Source organism: Hibiscus syriacus, unplaced genomic scaffold, assembly GCF_006381635.1.
Source record: "Hibiscus syriacus cultivar Baekdansim isolate YM2019G1 unplaced genomic scaffold, ASM638163v2 tig00110945_pilon, whole genome shotgun sequence".
NCBI classification, from domain to species: Eukaryota; Viridiplantae; Streptophyta; class Magnoliopsida; order Malvales; family Malvaceae; genus Hibiscus; species Hibiscus syriacus.
The window spans coordinates 407,739-416,893 of NW_024062926.1; the positions used below are offsets into that span (position 1 = coordinate 407,739).

The window sequence follows — 9,155 nt, forward strand, 5'->3', positions numbered from 1 at the left end:
TTTGTTTATGTATAATGCTGTTATAGTTTCTGTAATCTGAGTTTGACTTCTGGTAAATCAGAAATTTTTTGCCTTGTATGTGGCTTTGCTAATGATTAGCACGTAATCAAACCGTTGAATCACTAATCAATGTTTAATATTGCCTTGTTTAGTGGCGGCATTAGTGATATTTTGATTGTTTTCAGGTGGATGATGAGGCCATGGATGAAGTTATAACCAACATCACTTGAACATTTGTCTTTGTATATTCAGAACACATGAATAAAATTATAAGCACGTATGTACCTATTGCATACAAAGCTTTACATTCCATAAAAGTAATTACACTGAATTTCTTAGACATAAATTCATGGGTACGAACCAGTTATTCACACTGCTTTCAATCTGATTCAGTATAATGGGACATTGAGCAATGTCATTCTCTTAAGATCATTATTAAGAATTGTTCTCTTTCGACCCTCACAGATCTGACATGATTTAGCACCTATAAAATTTTGGTCCCATATCATATACACAGCTGATATTAATATTTGCACACGTGATACTAATGAAGCTTTGCGCATGGGTTCTTATTTCTTGGGTACCCAACATCCATGTAACCCGTATGGTAGACCGTAAGGAAGTTTTGCTCTTGCAATTTCTTGGAATGTTGAACCGTCCAACACTAAAGCATATCCACCTCCATTTTTCTCACTGATTAGGGATATTACAACACCTGCATCGTTTTATTTATTTATTTATTTATTTATTTTCTTTTTCTTTTTTTAAATCAAACGAAATTTGAATCACAAAGAATATGATAGCTCACCATCATCTTCCTCGGTTGCACCTGGTCGAGCCACAAAGAATGGCTCCGATGGCACTGCCCCCTCATCGTGCCAATTCTTTGCCCTTTTCTATACAAAATCCAGCTGCGGTTGCATAAACAAACAAATTAAAGGTGTTAATTTTGACCCAAAATAGAAAAAGAGATTCCATCTTATCAATTCAATTCAAATAAAACTTGAAATATTATAAAATTCAAATGATCTCAATCTAAATAACCCGAAGCTTAAATTCGTTACAGGATGATGGTTGATAAGAAGTGAAATTACCTTGGTCAGGGTATTGGGGAAGTTAAATGGGCGTTGGGCTCCACAAGCATAAGCATGTCTATATTTTTTACCCAAAAGAGAAGGGTTGATGCTGGACATGTCCATGCCTCTTCCATGTTCATCAGGGTTCAATGCTGCCTCCAACGTCCCATAAGGACTCCCATCCAATGGAATCCTGAATCTCTCAACCCTATTCATATTTTCTTTAGTTAATTTCAACCCTTTTGTATAGCCTAAGGATGTGCCTTTTATGTTGCCCTACATTTTTTCACCTAATATAGGATACCGAGGAACATGCATGCAACATTGATAGCTTTACGTTCAATGCTCATTTTCACTTGTATTATTTACCATAGAATTAGAATATATATATATATAGTTATTTGGTACCTAGCATCTGGTAGTACGTCCTCCCCGTTGAAAGACCGGAGATTTTGAAGCCTTAATTTATCTAAAATCGTGGTGTCGGCGTTGTGTTCACAACAATCGGCAACGATCGATGTCACTCTCCCGTCTTCATCTTCCTCTTCGTATGCATTGATGAAATGAAATGTCACGAATAATGGTACTTCGACACTCGCCACCTGAAAATTTTCCCGCATTTTAGACCAAACGAAATAAGGTTAATCAGACAGAAAACAAAGGGAAAAAATGGGAACTTACTAATTTTCCACTAGCTTTACACATAACATGACGAAAGGCTTTAGATTGAGGATGCCACTGGAATTTGTATAAAGGAGTAGGCTCAGCCCGGAGCAAATTTTGCGCACAATACCTCAATGGCATTTCAGGCACCACCACATAATGCTCAGTCACAGCAAACGAATGTACCCAACCTGTAAAGATGAGTAAAATTCGATTGATTGAATTCGAGTTAACCGATGGAACTGAATCAATGGATCGCACACCCTTACTAACCTGGAGCCGGTCCACCCCTGCAGGTGACCCTTCCGATCACCTTCCGTTCATTAGTCCGCGGCTCCATCCGAACCACCATGTAACCAGGGTTCACCAAATCAGGCAACAAGGTCAAGAACTCGGCATCAGTCACTATAGGATGAGCTGAGTGTATCAACCCTCCAAGGCTATCACTGTATTCGAACCTCCCGAGTGTTTCCAAGCTCTCGGGATCGATAACTAAGGACCCTTTTTGAGTTTCCGTCAAGCAAACTACACGGCCATCGCCGAGCTTCACGACGCCAGTGTTGGCATTATCTGTGAAAGAAACCCCGGAGAATAGCTTTGCGAGGTCTCCTACATAGGCCATGAAGTTTTCGTATTTGGGAACTTCCGAGAATTCCCTGAAGCAAATCTTCTTGTTTTCCTTTGCAGCCTTGTAGGCTTCGGATTCGATTTGGCGGTGACCGGCGACTAACCGGTCGTTCTCGAAGTGGAGCTTAACTAACGTGGCGTAGCCATCGAAGAGGTGACGGAAGTTATAATCTTCCATGTGCCATAAACCAGGGCCGTTTCTGAGGTACGTTCCTTTCTACATGTGATCGTCAGGGTAAATTAATTAATGAAAATTCATGTTGTCAGGATTCTATTGCATTCAGTCTATAGTTTATAGGTGAAAAGGACATCATCATGATTATGTGTAATCACGTTGGAGAAGCTGAGTTTGTGTTTAATGTATTTATAATTAATTAATTTATATACGGCCAAAGAATCATATATTAGAATTTACTTAAAAAAAATAGATTTCGCCGACCACAAGTGATTAGATTCAGGAATTTGAGCTTGTAAGGTCAAGTTTGAATTCTACCATTGTCATTATTATTGGCAGTCTGTAAATTCCTATGTAAATCTCAATTGAATATTAGATATTTCTCAATCTTGGACTGAGGAGCCACCCCTAACCTAAATTTTATATAACAAAAAAAATTCAAATAAATTAATTGATATTAAAATATTAGAAATAGAAATAATTATTATATTTTTAATAATTACTTAAGATTTAATGACATTAAGTAGAAATTTTCCTATCTACCAATATAAATAGAAAGTTAGTATTCACTTATATAATATAAAATTTATTACTAGTTTACATTTAGTTATAGTTATTGGGTAAATATAAATGAATAAATACGAATAAAAGTTGAAAATTTACATTATTTATTTATTTTTCATCTTTAAAAATCACTTTATTTTTTAAGTTTTAATCTCAAATATTAAATTTACACACTTACGTACCAGCCACAAAGGTATATCTCCTTGTACAACCAGCTCTCGCTCCCATCGTTCTTGTCTCACACTGGTCCATGCAACATGGTTCCGATCAGGGTTGACGGTTTCTTTATCCGGAGACGGAACAATCACCCGTCGCGATGGGTTCGCTACACTGGTTATCGTTAAGCCTCTCCTTTCTGGTTTGCTAGCAAAACCAAAGTTGTTGTCCAAGAAAAACCCATTTTTTTATGTTTGGATTGATCAAAATCCAACATAGCAAAGGGTTAAACATGGTGCCTGCAGATATCTGAAAACAATAGAAAATCCATGAGATCGAAAAAGTGACAAGTAGCTAAGAAACAAGGGTTATTGTGATTAATTTAAGTGGCGAAAATTGCCATAAGGTATTTATAGGCCAGCCATAGTAAGCAAAGTTAAGGTAAGGGAAGCAATATTAGGAATCTTGATTGGTGGAATTCCATTGCACTATAAGACATCATAATTCAACTATATATATGGCTAGGATCCAATTACATAGAGTAAAACTAAAAAGTTTTATACCCTTTTAAGATCATTGAATGAGAAGAAATCAAAAGCTCAGATTAATAGTATGAAATGAGAAGATAATTCACTGTAAAAAATAAGCTAATCTTAACCTTTGATTTTCTCTCATCCAACGATCCTAAAGGATGTAAAAAAGTTTTACACTAAATATAAGAGGATCCTAATCTCTCTCTATATATGTTGGAGGTATACTAGCTAGCCGGGGTAGGTCAAGCCTGGCTGGACTCAAGTCCCTAAGGTAATTAATACCACACATTGTTATTCAATTTATGGTTAAAATTTATAGAGTGCTTTCAACGATAAAAGAAAATGTTGTTTTCATATAGGTTGAGGTTTTAAATAGTTGTGTCGGTAAGATATGTGAACCATCAATGGACAAAGAAATTTTTTGAATATATATTACCCTATAACTCTCCTATAAAATATTTAATTTTAATTTCCTCTCTACATTTGTAACCTCCATTATTTGTATAATTAGCGGGTTTGTGGTTGATTTTTCTTAGGAAATTAAAAGAAAAAGCTCTGCTACTCACTTTAATGATTTGGTGATGCCATTGCTAATATTGCCAAAGTTTGATGCTTTTCGTATTGGAAGCTGCCACTTTGGTATCTTAGGTTTTGAAATCTTGTGGTGCATGCCAAGGATTTGTGTTATTCTTTATCATATATATATAAGTTACTCCATCATATAGACATTATGGCCAAAATTTGAAGGCCATTGAGTCAGCAATTGAAGAAAACAATATTCAACTCAAGCAAGTTAACAATCCTATCAATGTCGTCTTCTTTCATTGCGTGCAGCCATTAGCCAATGTCGTCATCTTTCGTCTCCTCAATCGATTTTATTAAAAAAAGATAATCCTAAAATTTAAATCTTAAAATAAATCTGAAAAAGACATACAAATTGAAAGAAATCTTAAAATAAATCTTAAAATACAAGGATGAACCCTGACTAACTCATATCTCTCATTTTTTTTACATAAAAGCTTAGGTCAAGGTGGCTCCCCAAGTCCAGGATCAAGACATACCTAAGACCTAATTGAAACTTACATAGAAATTTACAGATTATCCACTAAGAGTGACAGTGGTAGGATTCAAACTTGACCTTACAAACTCAAATTCCTGAATCTCAACCACTTGTACCAACAATCGTCAGCTATATCTCTCATTATTTGCAAGATAATAACAATAAATAGAGTATAATAATTAAGGATTTTATTGAAACTATATTATGATTTATACTAAATTTTGCATTTATTTCTAGACAATCCATCTTCTTCTCTCTATTGAAAAACAAAGAAAAAAACAAAGCATCGGCACTCAAAGTCTAACAATGACATCAACACTATGTGTCGATTAATTCATTTTATGTAATTTATTTATTCTTTATTCCAAAAGAAAGATTAGTTAAAGCTCTTTGTCATAACCGTTTTTAGGTGGGAACAAATAAATATTGTTTTAAAAACAGTTACGACTTTTAATTTTGAAAAATGGGTGATTTTGAATTAAATTGGATAAAACATGATAGAGTCTCCATCAACCTTTGGGTTAAGTAGGTTGAATACCTAAAACCGTCTTTTAAAAACAAATTTAAGAAAAAATCGTTTTTTAAGACAAAAGTTGGTATGCGTTTACAAAAAATTGGATTAAAACGGGTTCGGGAGTCGGTTACGCATGGGGAAGGATTAGCACCCCCACAACGCCCAAAATTGGTACTGTGTCGCTTACACGTTGTCGTAATGGTGGAAATCCTGAATCAAATATCAAGTTAAAATATGATCAATTTATTAAATATTAATTAACTTGCTTCAAATTAATTAAAGAAACTATTTTACTTGAATAATAGATCTAGCAAAACATGAACTTAAAGGATTAAAAATGGTAAGAACAGAAACTTAAAAGACTAAAATAGTTAAAACAGAAATTTAAAGGACATAAATAGTAAAAACAGAAACTTAAGTGACTAAAATAAAATAACAGAAACTAAAGTGTCAAAATCATGAAAACACATATATTTAGATACTGGAATGAAAAACATGCATAAAAGTTAAGGGATTAAACAAAAATTATACAAAAAATACATAACATCATCATAAAAGAGTCGCTGCGTCGCTGTGCCACCACTGTGCGACCGCCACCGGTGGCCAATGGTTGCCAAATTTTATCGGGAAGTCCGTCTTGGCCTCCTCATCTTGGATCTAGAGTCAGTTTTGCATGAATCGTCTTCGTTTATCGTAAAAATGCCAAAAACCATTCGGATTTATTTTCTCCGATTTGCCACCCTCCACCGTCTGATCGTCCTGATTTTTTAGTATGTTGTTTGTGTTGGCCTTGTGCAACTTTTTACTGTTCAGAATTTTGATCGGTGTTGCCGATCGCCGTAAATAGGACAAAAACCGTTTGGATTATTTTCTCCGATCCATCGCCGTCCACCGTCCGATCATCCTGAATATTCAGTATGTTGTTCTTGTTGGCCTTGCGCAACTTTTTACTATTCGGAATGTTGATCGGACATCTTGATCACCGACGAAATTTTGGCAGAATTCAAGACCTTTTTTTTCTTTCTATTTTTCCTTCAATTTGCTTCTTCTTCTCTCTCACGTATGGCTTCCTCCCCCTTGTATGCCTGCAAAAATATATAACATCATCATAAAAGAGTTGCCAACCACCGTCGTTGCGCCGACGTGCCACCACCGTCACCGATGGTTGATGGTTATTAAATTTCATCGGGAAATCCGTCTTGGCCTCCTCATCTTGGATCTAGAGTCGGTTTTTCATGAATTGGCTCCATTTATCGTAAAAAGGCCAAAACCCATTCAGATTTATTTTCTCCAATCCGCCGCTGTCTACTGTCCGATCGTCCTGATTTTTCAGTATGTTGTTCGTGTTAGCCTTGCGCAACTTTTTTCACCATTCAGAATGTTGATCGGAGATCCCAATCGCTGTAAATAGGCCAAAAACCGTGCGACTTATTTTCTCCGATCCGCCGCTGTCCACCGTCTGATCATCCTAAATTTTTAGTATGTTGTTCGTGTTTGCCTTGCGCAACTTTTCACTGTTCAGAATGTTGATCGAACATCCTGATCACCGACGAAATTTCGGCAGAATTCAAGACAATTTTTTTATTTTTATTTTTATTTTTCCTACATTTTTCTTCTCTCTCACGTATGGCTTCCTCCCCCTTGTATGCCTCCAAAAATACATAAAATCATCATAAAAGAGTCGCTGGCCACCGTCGCCGCGTTGCCACCGCCACCGGTGGCTGATGGTTGCCAAATTTTATCGGGAAGTCCGTCTTGGCCTCATTATCTTGGATCTAGAGTCGGCTTTGCATGAATCAACTCTGTTTATCGTAAAAAGGCCAAAAACCATTCGGATTTATTTTCTCTGATCTGCCACCGTCCGATCGTCCTGATTTCTCAGTATGTTGTTCGTGTTGGCCTTACACAACTTTTTCACTGTTCAGAATGTTGATCGGAGATTCCGATCGCCGTAAATAGGCCAAAAACTATTCGGTTTATTTTCTCTGATCCGTCGCTGTCCACCATCTGATCATCATGAATTTTCAGTATGTTGTTCGTGCTGGCCTTGTGTAACTTTTCACTGTTCGAAATATTGGGAGGACGACACAGCTCATACATGATGAGGAGTTCGGATCATCTAAGGATGATAACACGGTTCCTACGCGATGAGGACGGCTGATTATCTAAGATTGACACGGCTCCTACGTGATGAGGAGATCTGGTCAAAGGATGACACGGATCCTACGCAATGAGGATGACAGACCATCATTAGGGATGATAACACGATTCCTACGTGATGAGGAGGACTGGTTATCTGGGGTTGACACAACTTCTATGTGACACAGTTCCTACGTGATGAGGACGGTAGACCATCATTAGGGATGATAACACGGTTCCTACACGATGAGGACGACTGATTATCTAAGGTTGACAGGACTCCTATGTGATGAGGAGATCAGGTCGGGTGATGACACGGTTCCTGCGTGATGAGGACGGCAAACCATCTATGGGTGATAACACGATTCCTACGTGATGAGGACGGTTGGTTATTTGGGGTCGACACGGCTCCTAAGTGATGAGGAGATCAGGTCAGGTGATGTCACGGTTCCTACGTGATGAGGTCGGCATGCCATCTAAGGGTGATAACACGGTTCCTACGTGATGAGGACGGCTGGTTATCTGGGTCGACATATCTCTTACGTGATGAGGAGATCAGGTCGGGTGATGACACGGTTCCTACGTGATGAGGACGACATGCCATCTAAGGGTGATAACACGGTTCTTACGTGATGAGGACGGCTGGTTATATGGGGTTGACACGACTCCTATGTGATGAGGATATCTGGTCGGGTGATGACATGGTTCCTACGTGATGAGAACGGCAGGCCATCTAAGGGTGATAACACGATTTCAAGAGAAACCGACTCACAGATGATGCTTCAAGAGAAGCTGTCTGAAAAGAGATAAAATACGTTTCAAGGGAAACAATCTCAAAGATATTTGTTGTTTCATGAGAAATGATCTCAAAGAAAATAGGATTTGTTTCAAGAGAAACATCTCAAAGTTTGGTTGTTATTTCATGAGAAACAATCTCAAAGAAACTAAAACTTGTTTCAAGGGAAACAATATCAAAGTTTGGTGTTTCATAAGAAACTGTCTCAAGGGAGACAAAACATGTTTCAAGAGAAAATGTCTCAAATATGGGTGTTTCAAGAGAAACTATCTCAAAAGAGACAAAGCTCTTTTCAAGGGGAATTGATTCAAAGATTTTGCGTTTCAAGGGAAACATTTTCAAAGTTTATGTTTCAAGAGAAACTGTCTCAAGGGATACAAAATTTGTTTCAAAAGAAACTATCTCAATAGAGACAAAATTCATTCCAAGGGAAACTATCTCAAGAGAGACAAAATTCATTTTAAGGGAAACATTTTCAAAGTTTATGTTTCAAGAGAAACTGTCTCAAGGGAGACAAAGTTTATGTTTCGAGGGAAACTGACTCAAGGGAGACAAAACTTTGTGTTTCGAGGGAAACTATCTCAAGCGAGACAAAATCTTCTTTAAAAATAATCTTTAGTGAAATGAAATATCTTCTTTCGAGTAAAAACTGTCGCAAGTGAGACAAAGTCTGTTTTAGTAAAAACAATCTCAAAGGCGATCGATAGGCTGCTCGTTCTTGATGGTGGACATGATATCCTTAGTTTTGAAGTTGAAATCGTGGATGGCCCCTTCGACGTGAAGTCGAGCCTCAAATTGGATATCCTTCGTCGTGAAGTTGAAATCCAATTGAAATATGAATGTTGTTGATGG

At 37.2% G+C, this 9,155-nt stretch overlaps 1 pseudogene; it reads right to left on the bottom strand.

Moving 5' to 3' along the window:
• Window positions 1-543: 543 nt before the first annotated feature.
• On the bottom strand, window positions 544-3,592 carry LOC120147950 (annotated as a pseudogene).
• Between the last annotated feature and the right edge of the window lie 5,563 nt (window positions 3,593-9,155).